The sequence below is a fragment of the Cavia porcellus genome, unplaced genomic scaffold (genome assembly GCF_034190915.1).
Source record: "Cavia porcellus strain 051 isolate PalLab524CR breed Dunkin Hartley unplaced genomic scaffold, mCavPor4.1 scaffold_27, whole genome shotgun sequence".
Classification (NCBI taxonomy): Eukaryota; Metazoa; Chordata; class Mammalia; order Rodentia; family Caviidae; genus Cavia; species Cavia porcellus.
Window position 1 is genome coordinate 1,281,427 of NW_026947510.1, and position 12,022 is coordinate 1,293,448.

The 12,022-nt window shown below is 48.0% G+C and overlaps 1 protein-coding gene and 1 pseudogene across 1 annotated transcript in view; one reads left to right on the forward strand and one right to left on the reverse strand.

Moving 5' to 3' along the window:
• Window positions 1–262: 262 nt before the first annotated feature.
• On the reverse strand, window positions 263–1,483 carry LOC100715563 (dedicator of cytokinesis protein 1-like; annotated as a pseudogene).
• A 2,120-nt stretch (window positions 1,484–3,603) lies between these two features.
• Tspan9 (tetraspanin 9) overlaps window positions 3,604–12,022 on the forward strand; it is a 186,870-nt gene continuing 178,451 nt past the window's right edge. Inside the window, exon 1 of the mRNA XM_013145160.3 lies at window positions 3,604–3,719. The gene's annotated coding sequence lies outside the window, so the exon portion shown is untranslated. The remainder of the gene's footprint in view (window positions 3,720–12,022) is intronic.

A 12,022-nucleotide genomic window follows, 5' to 3' on the forward strand; every position in this document is an offset into this window, starting at 1 on the left:
AATGTCCTCAATAGGGATGGTCACCTTCACGTTGTCAAACCAGCACAGCTGTGTGCTTGTAACTTGGTAGTAAATCAGAGACTTTGTTATTCTGAAATCGCCTCATCACCAGTAACCAGGAGAATCACATGCTGTAGTTGTTTCCCACCTTCATTGTAGACAGACACTGTCATCTCAGTGTTCTTTGCCGTTGTCTTACTTCCTTTATCAAAATCTCCTTGAACTAATGTTACATAGATACCATTTTGAACATTACCCAGCATGATTGTTTCTGGAAACCCTGTTTTGTGAGCCACAGCTGTGGTCCTGTCCACCAAATATGAGGAAACTCTTTTCAAACCTGATGGATATTTTCAGGAAGCAATTTCAGTGTTACCCATAAACTCTGCCTCTTGTGGTTGACTTATTTGGCAGTGATGACTTTGTTTACAACAGCCTGAAGAAGGTCATTCTCCCTTACTTATCTTCATTGTCTACTTTCTCATTTATTATATCTGTTATATCCATCACAGTCACACTTAAAAGTTGCTGCTACCTGGAGGTTAGTTTTCTTGTGTTGCTGTCTCTTAGCTCTATATGACCTGTTCTAGCAATCTAACACACACAACTGATTTTCTCCCATTTTCAATCTTTGCTTCCAAGGTCAGCAATACAGCTCGCAAATTATGTAATCTGTCTATCTCTTTAGGTAATCCTGAGCTTGACCAGCATACCAGGTAGTTTTCACTGATGAATTTGGACTCCCAGGATCATAAAGAGACATGAACACTTCAGCATCTTCTCCTATTTTACAAATCACATTTTTGAAGTTTACAAACAAGGCCAGAGAAGGAGAGGCAGCAAACTTAGCTTATCTGTTAATCTGTGCTCTGCTTTTGAGATTTTTCTTTTTGTAGTCTTTTCTCCACTTGTTTGGAAGCTATTTCATGAGTTCAGAAAAGACTAATTGTGCTAGTTAGTTCTGGATCCAAAATGTTCCCATCTTCATCTCTAACCACCAAACCGAAATCAAGAATTCTGGTTCCATAATTGATTTTGGCTGTGACCTTCTTCTTCAGTTCATTGAGCTCATCTTGGGGCAAAGTTCCAGAAAGAATCTGTGATCATCACTCTAAGGTTGTAGATCATAAGCTTCATACTTTGGAAACATCTCCCTGTTATCTTGTACATAGAGCTGCTTCCAAATGGTGGACCACTCACAGAGGGTGGTGGTGACTTCCTGTATGAGCAGATCACTTCAGATCAGTTTCATGTTGCCCTTTTTCTTCAACTATTGCTTCTTTAAAATGAATATATAAAACAAGAAATATACCCTTGTTAGACTTTTTCCTTAAGGTGTAACCTCTGTACCACCCTTCATAAGTTTCTAAGATGTGCACAGTGTCTCCTAATGTAAAGAAAGTTCATCTGCTCCCCTGGCATCATAGTTATAAAATGCCATGCTGTATTACTCCTCTTGCTTTGTGGGCACCCAGCATGTCATGGTGCCACATGGGACTGGTGCTGCTGAGAGCCACTGCTGCAGGTGACTGGACAGGAAACTCCACAACTCAGCTGCCATTTTCTATTCCCTCTGCATTCCTCATGTTCTGCAGGACAGGAACTCCACATTCCTGCAACTGTGACTGTCACAGAAAATGGCCTTCTCCCCCCTAACCAGTATATTTCATTTTGTTAGTTGCCCAGGTAATAGTTCCTGTTCCAGATCCAGTTGCTCCTGTCTTTTAGAAACAGCTGGTCACTATGAGGCATAGCTGGTAACTATGATGCACATTGTATAAACCAATCCCCAACTGACAAGCCATCTGCCTCTGTACTTCCTGCTTGCTTATCCCATATAAGCCCTAGACCACCAGAGATCAGAGTCTGATATTTTGGAAATGATCCTGATCAGTGCCCTTTGACGTAAATAAATCTGCCTCAAAATCCTGGGTGTTGATTCTGTGTTTCTGCTTGCCATTGCATGACTATGAGTTTCTGAGAGTTCTTTCTCCCAAACCATCTTGCCTGGTGTTGGGTTTATTTGGGGTTTGTCCTCGGTGGATGAAATCAGTGTGTGCTGGCCTCATAGGCTGTAAGTCACCTTGGCCTCTTTGTGTTAATCCCTTGTCCTCCAAGGCTTTCTCCACAAGTATTTGCAGTCCTGCAGGCACTCAGCCCAGTCTTTGGGAATACTGAACCACTTGCTGGATTACTGCTGAGGGACTCTGTCTAACGGTTTTCTTAACACTGAGACTCTGTAACCTATTCAGAGTCACTTATCTTTCTTTAAAGGGCAGAAAGAAGTTGCACTTGTTGAGCAGACACGGGGCATCAAATTTGCTCTCACCTTTGTCATCTTGGTCCATCCACCAACTTTGAGGGTCTGACTATGACCAGGGGAGGACACTCAGCCCCAGAGTGGGCACAATCTGGATGCAGAGTGAGGATTCAGACAGCAGTTTAGCTTTGTTGCCCCAGGGGTGCTAGCACTTTCAGTCACCTCCTTCTGTGTTTGTAGGGAAACAGAGGCACTCTCTTCCTTCTCTTGCCTTGATTTCCTCTTTCTGATGGTAGCAGAACTGGAGCATGTTCTAAGGGGCTGCCAGACTGGAGAGACTATGCTGGGAATGGGTGATGAAGGCTTTGAAGGAAGGTAGAAGGGTTATCTCCCTTGCTGGGAAAGAGTACGAAAGGGATGGCTGATGAGTTAAGTCAAAAACACTGAGAGGAGGAACCCAGAAGACCAGCAGAAGCTGCCAGTATAATCAGGAGAAAGCAAGGGATCACCCTGGAGGTTATAGTCAAGTTTTAAAGGTCTGTCTTAAGCCTGCCGTACCTATAGCTACTTGGAAGGCTAAGGCAGGTAGATCATTTGGATATAGGAGTTCAGAGACATCCTATGCAATGGAGCAAAATCTATGTTTTTTAAAAACTGAGATTAACACTTGTCTCCAGCCACACTCCGCGTACATGAGAAGCACAGAATTCACTTTCCAAGACAATAACAATGAGAGGAGATGAAGGGTTCAGAGATTGCTTCTGTACAAAGTTTAGGCTTCAGCTTCAATCATCCCAGCGTGGGGACCCCTACTTAGAGGAGGGGCAGAACCCGAGGTGGCCGGGTTTGGGCTGCCAGGACCCTCGACCAGCCCGGAAGGCCTCTCGCGCCCGGGGTTCGCACCGCACGCACGCGTGTCTGCACCTCCGCACGCGCCTGGGACACTGGGAAGGACTCTAGAGTGTGGGACTCCACGTGCGGCAGCCGAGCCAGCAAGGCGGCCCGGGACAGGCGTGGGCTCACGTCCCCTTCCAACTCAAGACTTAGCAGTTAGCAGCCGGGCCCCTTCAAAGGGGCGGGGCAGGGTGGCGCTTGAGGAGAACGGCTCGCAGCTCCAGGCCAGGGTGTTGCGCACGCGCCCAACGAGTAAGTCGGTCAGTCGACCTGCAGCTCAACATTGGGCGCGCCCAGGTGGCTGGGGGCGGTTGGGACAGGGGCTCGCAGCTAGCCGGTCTTGGGCGGGCCACGCCCATCCCGCCTTGTGATCTCCGGCAGGCCCGCCCCCAGCCCTGCCCCCAATAAGGGACAGGCCCCGCCCCCGATTTCCGAAAGCCCCGCCCCCGCCCCTTCAGGTTCCGCCCTGCGGCCGGACAGGCCACGCCCACCAGGCCACGCCCCCCGTTTCCGCTAGTCGCGGCAGTGCGGGCGGGAGCGCGGGTCTTCGTACTCTGCGGACGCGGTGAGTGCAACGGGGCGGCAGCGGCGCGGGGCGGCGCGGCGTTGGGGGCGCGCACAGCTGTGGGTCCATAGTAGTGCCGGGCGGGCGGGGCGAGGCCGGTTGAGACGCAGGAGGAGTCCGGGGGCCGGTGCGGGCGGCAGTGCGGGCGGCCGGGGAGGAAGAGGCCTGTGGCGCCGCGGGTCGGTGAGGAGACTCTGAGGAGGGTGCGGACGGGCGCCCAGGCCGGGAGCGGGCCGGGGGGCCAGGGCGGGGCAAGGCCCCAAGTCGGCCTGCAGCTAGAGCCTGGCGCGCCTGCGTCCGGGATGCCTCGCGTCTCTGCTCTCACGCCTGAGACTTTACAAACTTTCTGTGGAAAAAAATTCCCAAACAAGCGTTTGGCTCTTGGGAGCAGCGCTCGTGGTTGTGAGTCTTGGATCTGGAGTGATGCAGCGCGTCTGTCCGCGAGAAAGCTTTGCTCTCCTCTCCTGCGTCTGCGCCCAGTGCCTCGGTGCCCGGGAGGTTGGCAGCCTGGGGACGGGGCGATGCGGGTTCTGTTGACCTCTCCCACCCCCAAAACGGGCACAAGGTGACTCGGCTTCCCTTCTAGTGCAGGGTAGAACCTCTGAGGGAAGCGCCGTGATGGGCTGCTGTTCTCTCCGGCTTGACTCAGGCGTTTCCTCCTCCAGGAAGCTTTCCTGGACTAATGGAGAAAACTGGGGTGCATGCTCTGAACCCTGTGTACCTGCTCGCTTCTCTCCTAAAAACAGCCACAGGAAAGATTTGTATGTATGATGTGCTGTAGAGACCAGCGGTCAGTTTGCTGTCCTAAAGAAGGGAGGGGAGGAGAGGGATTATGGATAATTTCAAACAACAGCCTGGACAAATCCTTTATATTTAGCTGAGGAATGCAGCCGGGGAGGTAGACGATCACACTTTCTACCTCAGCCTGGGCTTGGCGCGGCTTATCAGCTGGGGTGTGAACTGGAGGCAACAGAGGGAAGGGCTCCGTGGGGTAGAACGTGAAGTGTAATTTGGTTCTGCTCTAATAATTGAAGACCCACTGTGCACAAGTCCCTGAGCAGCTGACACTGCGCCAGAATCACGTGGATTTTTATTTTATTTTGTCTTTTTCTTTTTTATCGGTACTGGGGATCGAACTCACGAGCACACACTTGCAAGGCAGGCTCTTTTGCCGCTGAGCTAAATCCCCAGCCCCCCACGTGGATTTTTAAACTTTTTATTATTTTGCTCTTAGGCTTTGGTCTTGTGGTAGGGTTCTTTAAATCTATTTACAGACATTTAATATTAATAAACATAACTAATGTTTAAAAAACAGTTTACAGTTGGCCAAGGCTGTCTGCTGCACTTAGTGGTATATCTTATTAAACTCATCCCTATCCTTGGGAAATATATATTAGTTTTAATTACCTTCCTATACATTAGGGAAATGACGCTCAGAGAGAATAAATATCTCTTCTAAGTTCACAAAATTCATTAAGAAAGAAGCAATGCTAGCGGAGGGTGGTGGCACACACCTGTTATCCCAGATTTTTAGGAGGCTGAGATAGGAGTTTCTCAACTTTGAGCCCAGCCTGGGCAACTTGGCAATTTAGCATGACTTCGGCTCAAAAAAAATAAAAAAATAAAAAAATTAAAAAGGGGGGCAGGTGGGGATGTGCAAAGTTCAATCCCCAGTACTCCCACCCTCCACCAAAAAGCAAAACTTTAACCTGTGGCTTTTGACCTTCCATTCCTTATGCCTCTCTTCCCTCCTACATCAATCCTTGTCTTAGCCCTAATGCCCCCTATTTGTTCAGCCTTGGGTCAGTTACCTTCCTTCCCAACTGTTGAAGATTAAAATGTTTCTAGGGTCCCCTCAGCATCAGATAATTAATAGTGTTACAGTGTGTTTTATTTATTTTAGTTTTTGTTCTTTTCAGTTGCCTGAACACATGCTAGGCAAGCAGGCTACCACTGAGCTACCTCCCTGACTTTTTTTTTGAACTGGGAATCAACCTGACCCCTACCAAGCAGGTGCTGTGTTGCTGAGCCATATCTTGGGCCCTCTCTGACCCTTTTTATTTTGAGAGGTCTCTGTATGTTGCTCAGACTAGTTCCAATTTGTGATTTTTGTGCCTCGCTTCAAGAGTAGCTGTAACTACAGGCGTGTGCTACTGTGTGTATTTTAGATTTTTAATTGTGTTAAAAATCGTGTACTGTGAAACTTAACTATTTAGCCATCCGTTAATTCTTTCTGTGCAACACATTTCCTGACCTTTATATTTTGTAAAACTGAAACCATATCTATTAAACAATCCCCTGTTTTTCCTTCTTCCTAACCCATGGCAATTACTTCTGTGTAGTGTGCATCCTTAACTTCTTATTGTATGTTTGATCTGTGTGTTGCTGGAAGGATTAATGTGGAGAGTGAGGGGGAGCAGCTCCTTTCGGTGGAAACTCTGGGCCTGTTGGGCTGGCAGCAGTACCCTCCCTCATCCCAGACTCAGCCTCAGTGCCAGTGGTACTATGAGTAAATGACTGGTTGGGGATGACCCTCCTTTGGCCTCAGCTTCCTGCTTTAAAAGTAAGGATGGCAATACTAAGTTCTCAGAGCTGTGGGAAGAAGCAATGACATAATGTATGTGGAGCATGCAGCTCAGGGCCTCATATACAGGTGTACAGTCAGTGGGGCTTTGTTTATAACTGAACTGGAGAGACAAGATAGCAATGCTTGGAACAAGAAAGGACAAGACTCCTTCTACAGCAAAGCCCAGGCCTTCAGTGAACGGTATCTTTGCTGACTGAGAGAATGGATGCAGTCCTGCTGCCCGAGGCTGGTACTTATCCTCCTTCCTGTCCAGCCCCAGCCTGCCTGGGTAACCTCGCCCACTTACGTCCTCCTGGGAACTCTCAGGTCTAGCTAGATGCATCTCCTAAATGTGCCTTGCTTGTTTCTTTTTTTGCTCCTTGGTTTGTACTATTGCACCTTTCTGAAATGTTTTTCCTGTTCCCTTTCCCACCGTTAGGGCCTGCTCCTGTGTCGCTCCGTTCAAGGATCCCTCCCTAGCTACTTATTTCTGATGGACCTCTTTTTCCTTGGAACTCTTATGGCATTGTCTGTCTTCATCTGTCTCTTAGCTTTCAGATGCTGCCATCTGTGATTCCATTTGAATTTCTCAAATGCTTAATGGATATTTTATATGTAGGAGTTTGTAGTGAGTTCTGATTCTGCAAAAATAAAACAGATAATAGGTCTTATGTTTAGGGATCTAGAGTCCTGGAAGAGGCTAGAAAAGGGGTTCAAAGAATGAGAGTTAAAAGTAGAAAGTGAGTGGCTTCTGAGAGTAGTGTTGTATTGGTTCAAAGGAGAGGGAATGCTCTGATGGAGGAGAGGATCTCAGGTGGCAGGTGGTGATAGACACCAACCCTGGAGGGGGCTTGTGGTCATACAAAGGGAGGAGAGTTCAGTCTGGGGAGACAAACTGAGAGGTCACTTGGGTGTGTGAATAGCCCAGTGGGGCTGATAGATGGAGGAAAGCCAATGGAGAAAGGACTGGACAGGTACACAGTGGCCACACCATGGATACCTTCCAGTGTCCAGCCAAGGAATTACATCCATGCATTCATTGTTTCAAAAGAAAATGAGGGCCGAGGATTTAGCTCAGCAGCATAAGCGCCTGCCTTGCAAGTACATGGTTGTGAGTTCGATTCCTGGTACAAAAAAAAAAAAATCAAAAGAAAATGAATGCCACTTTGGGAGGCCCTGGGACTTGTACAGTTCTCAGTGGGGGTCACAGAAGGACAGCAAGACTGGTCTGTGAAGAGGCCGATCATGGTGGGGAGACTGGCTGGGCAGCTATGAGGAACAATGAGGAGAGAGTGACCCCCAGATATTTTAGAAATAAGACTGAGCCATTTATGAACCGGTTGAATGGAACCATACAGGAGGCATGACAGGAGATTGAAGCTATTTCTGATCTGGCTTTTGTGGAAGTGTGATGCTTTTTGCTCTTTTATTTCAGGGTTTGCATTCTGCCTATCCTTCATGTTCCTATTGTGCTCATTGCTGAGAGGTGCATTCTAGGCACTGTATGGATGCTAATGTCCTGAACGAATGAGCCTTACACCTAGAATCCAATTTTGCCTCCATAGCAAACTTTTCCATAGATAGACCTGACTTTCTCTGGAGTCATGTTTCCGTGGAGAGTCAAATACCGTGGAGAGTCAAATACTTCCTGTCTGTGTCCTCATGCCTTCGTTAACTGTCCTTCCAGCTTCAGCTGGTTTTATCTCTCACTTGATGGCTGTTAACCACTGACTGAACTTGTTCTACAGGAGTAATTTTTGGTGTGGTAGAGATGAAAGCAATGGTGGCCTGTTCCTTCCTTCACCCTTGTAAGCATATGAGAATCAATCTCAGGGAAGTTACCCACTTTCACATGTCTTAAGACTTTGGTTCATTTGTGAGTGGCTGGAATTATCAGTGTTAAATCTTGGATGTCAAGGGTCTGTTAGTGATGGTAAAGGTCTACAAGGCTTGGATACTGTTACTTCAGTAACTGCCCTCAGCAGATGTCACTAGTGGAGGATAGCAGTCTTTCCTGCTGAACCAGGGCTCAGATTGTATTCACAGTGTTTTAGGCACCCACCACCAGCTGAAGGAAGTGGGCACCACAGCTGGAACTGGTGTGCCATTTCTGGTCTTACCTAGTCATTGAGCTAGAGGGTTCTTGTTTGCTGACCCAAAGAGTGACCCCTGCTAGACAGAATTCACCCTAAAGTGGCCTCATGGCAAAGCAATAACTTAATTTTTTATTTTTCTTCAGGAATATCCTAGGGCCAAGGTGTTTGCAGGAAATACAAAGAACACAAGTCTGTAGCAGTCTGGCTCCATTCTGTGGTGGGGTCTCTGAAAGCCTACATGTGATAAACTATCTGGAATCAGTTTTCGTTGCCCTCTTTAGGAATGATGAAGTAGAGTGTTTGCAAGGTAGGCATGCTGGCACAGTCCTGTAAGCATAGCACTTGAGGCGGAGGCAGAGCGAGTTGAGTGTTAAAGGGCCAACCTGGGCTACATGATGAGATGAAGGCCTGGTAGTGAGACCCAGTCTCAGAACAAAACAAAACAAAAACTGACGTTTGCTGTATGTCCCTCTGCCCTCCTTCTTGACTTGGAATTTATAATGTCTTTAAATTGGGCTTTGGAGTCCAGGAGGGAATTTCCCCCTTCCCCCACTTTCTGTGGAGGCAGCTTAGGAAGCAAGAGAGACCTGGAACTTCCTGCTTCCTGTCCCCTCCCAGTAGCAGACTGGGGAGCTGGGGTGGGGTGGTTTCTGCTGGGCTCTGGGAAGCATGGCCACCCCTATGTGTCTCATTCTTCTGTAGAGCTGCTGCTGCTGCAGGTTCCTGCTGATGCCCTGTATTGTATTGTTTTCAGCAGTTGGACCTGGATGACCCCTCTGAACTGCTAGGCAGCCCACGTGGATGGTGCTAATTCAGGCTCCTGGGGAAAGCTGCTCACAGGCTGGGATCTTTTCATGTTTAATTTATGTGTGTTTTATACTGTGCCTTCTCCCTGCTGACCTATTTGTAAATCTGTTTCTTTCCATTGCACCTAGCAATATAGTTGATGGAGGAAGAAGGGCCTGAGTGGTGCTGGCTCATGGCTTATGTCCTTGAAAGTTTCCCTTTGTGAGTTTTAGCAGGGATTGTTTGGTGACCCAAGAGTGGCCATGAAGCTCTTACTGTCCTGCCATATTTGTACACTTTTACTATGTCCCTCAAGGTAGCTGTCTTTTCCCTGCAGTTTAGAGTAGCAGCTGTTAAGACTCAGGGTCTTCTATCCCGTGCTCTGCCTCAGGCTGTTCTTATCAGCTGTGGGAATCCTTGCAGAGCCCTCCGTAAAAGCTGTCTGCCTTGTAAGGGAGACTTGAAACAAGCAGTACATTTACCCTGTCTGAGAGTCCTGGCCTGGAGGGTTTTGCCATTCCTTGTTATGCTTGTGGTCCTTTGGAAGGATGACCAGCCCTGGGGAGAGAGACCCTCATCTGTCTCCTCCTTCTCTTACTGTGAGTGACCTTGGCAAGTTGTTTTCCTTATCTGCAAATGGGAGGCCTGGTGGCCAGGTTTCCTTCTAGCTCTGCTGTCGCGGATTTGGTACAGCAGTCCTGGCTTTCTAATTATCCTCCTCCTTGCTAGTGGCTTCTCTCCCTCTGGTCTAGAAATGGATAGAGGAAGATAGAGAAGTTAACCAGTAAACCTGATGCCCTGGTTTCTGATGAGGGAATATGGGTAGAGGCTGCTTCTATAGCTGCCCTCTGCCTGGGGAGTGGCATCTCATGCTCCCTGCTCTGCTTTCATTCGAACTCTCTGCCTCCTGCCCCCGCCTGATACCGTTTGCTGTTAGAAGGCTTCTTGGCTTAATTCCAGTCCTACAGGTTAGTAACTCCAATTTTAGTTTTGGCCACAGCATAATGGGGTGAGAATACCTGCTATACCTGTGTGTAGCTTACTTCCAAACACATTAACAACTGAACTCTCGGCTGGAACTGGCTGGGGCTCCTGAGAAGGCCAAGGGTTCACCCCAGGACCAAAAGTACAGGATTGTCTTTCCTGTGCTACTGGTGATTGGACCTAGGATCTTGCACACACTAGGCAAGTACTCTGCCACTGAACTGAAGCCCTAGGCTCAAATGTACGTCTGGAGAGGTAGACTGTCACTTATTCAGCATTGTCTGTGCTCTGAACTTACGGTACTCCTTCCCCTGCTCATTTTCTTCTCACTGCGGTGGTAGGCTGGAAATGGATTATACTTTGAATACGCACTACTTCTGAGAGTTTGTGCCCAGCTCTACTCTCCATGGTTCACATTTGTTAAAACATCTGGTGTTGTGATGGGAACAGGAAAGGATATGTAGAAAACAGCCCTACAGATCCCAATGGTCAGGAAGCTGAGTGGGTCTCCCAGTGTTGTGGAAACCTGGTTGTCACTATAGGACTATTGGAGGGCCCTAGGGTCTCTGAGGCAGAATTTGGGTGAGGCCTCGGCTTGGCTTTAGTTGCTTATAGCACCTTTTACAGATTTGAAAGATGGCCTTTACTCAGTTAAAAATAAATTAAAGCAAAGGTAAACAGGAACAATGTTCAACTTTCCTTGAGATGGCCTTCTAGGGCCTTGCTGGGCAGTGGCCCTGGTTTTTGTACACTTGGGGTCCCAGGCAGGGGGTATGTATGTTGCTAACAGAACATGTGTTCCTGTGTTCCTTCCACTCCTGATGAGGGAAGTGTGGTGGATTAACTAATGGTCAATTTGTAACACCCAGCTGAACTGAATCAGCATAATACTGAGTGTAGATAGCCCACCTGAGGATTGTTGCCAATAGCATAAAAAGGAGAATAGAAGATGGTATGCTGTTGATTCTCTTGGAGATGCTTGTTACATTGGTTTTCCTGATACGAACTCAGTTGTTCTGATCATCAAAGGAGCTTGGGTACTTGCTATTGCTGAGGATGGCTGTGGTTCTCTTCCAAGGGAGCTCTGGTCCTTACCTTGAGCATCACTTCCTGACTCTAGTGCAGATCACTCAGCCTGCTGGCACAGAACTTTCATCTTTCACCTTTCTGGTGCAGACATTCTAGCTTGCACTACTGACCTTTGGGCTTTCCCAGAGTAGATCCTTGTTACAGTCTTGCAAAAGGCATTGTTGTGGGCTCTAGGTTTCCAGTTGGACTTTTGGAGGACATTGCCATGGGTTCTAGGTCTTCAACTGGACTCATGCAAGACATTGTGGTGGGATCTGGGCCCTCAGCTGAATTCTTTAAGTCTCTAGTGTGTGGACAGATCTCTTGTACTCTTTTGCATATGACTCTTTGGTGGAATATTATAAAATAATCCTATAAATTATGTGTCCTATATTAAATCTTTTTCCCTTGTAAACCTTGACTACAACAGGAAGTGTTTCAGGGAGACAGCCTGTGAGAATAGCAGACAGAAGGGGAATTAGGCTCAGAACAGGGGTTGGCCATGAATGTGTGTGGAGAGGAGTGGGTATGTGCTTGCCCTAATGTGTGCATGCCTGGGGGCCCTTGACAGGATTGGCGTGTGCAGGAGTTACCTTGCATTGTTCTGGGACACAGCTGAGAAGCCCCCTTTGCCTTCTCAGTAAGTACATTGCATGGCTGTGAGTGGGCACAGTGCCTGGCAGCCTTTCCTGCAACCTCTCCTGCCACCTGCCACAGTGTGGAGACTGAAGCTTGGGAGCTCCAAAGCTCTTCAGAAAGCTGTGATGGGGCAGGTGCCAGAGGCAGAGGGGCAGACCCTGCCT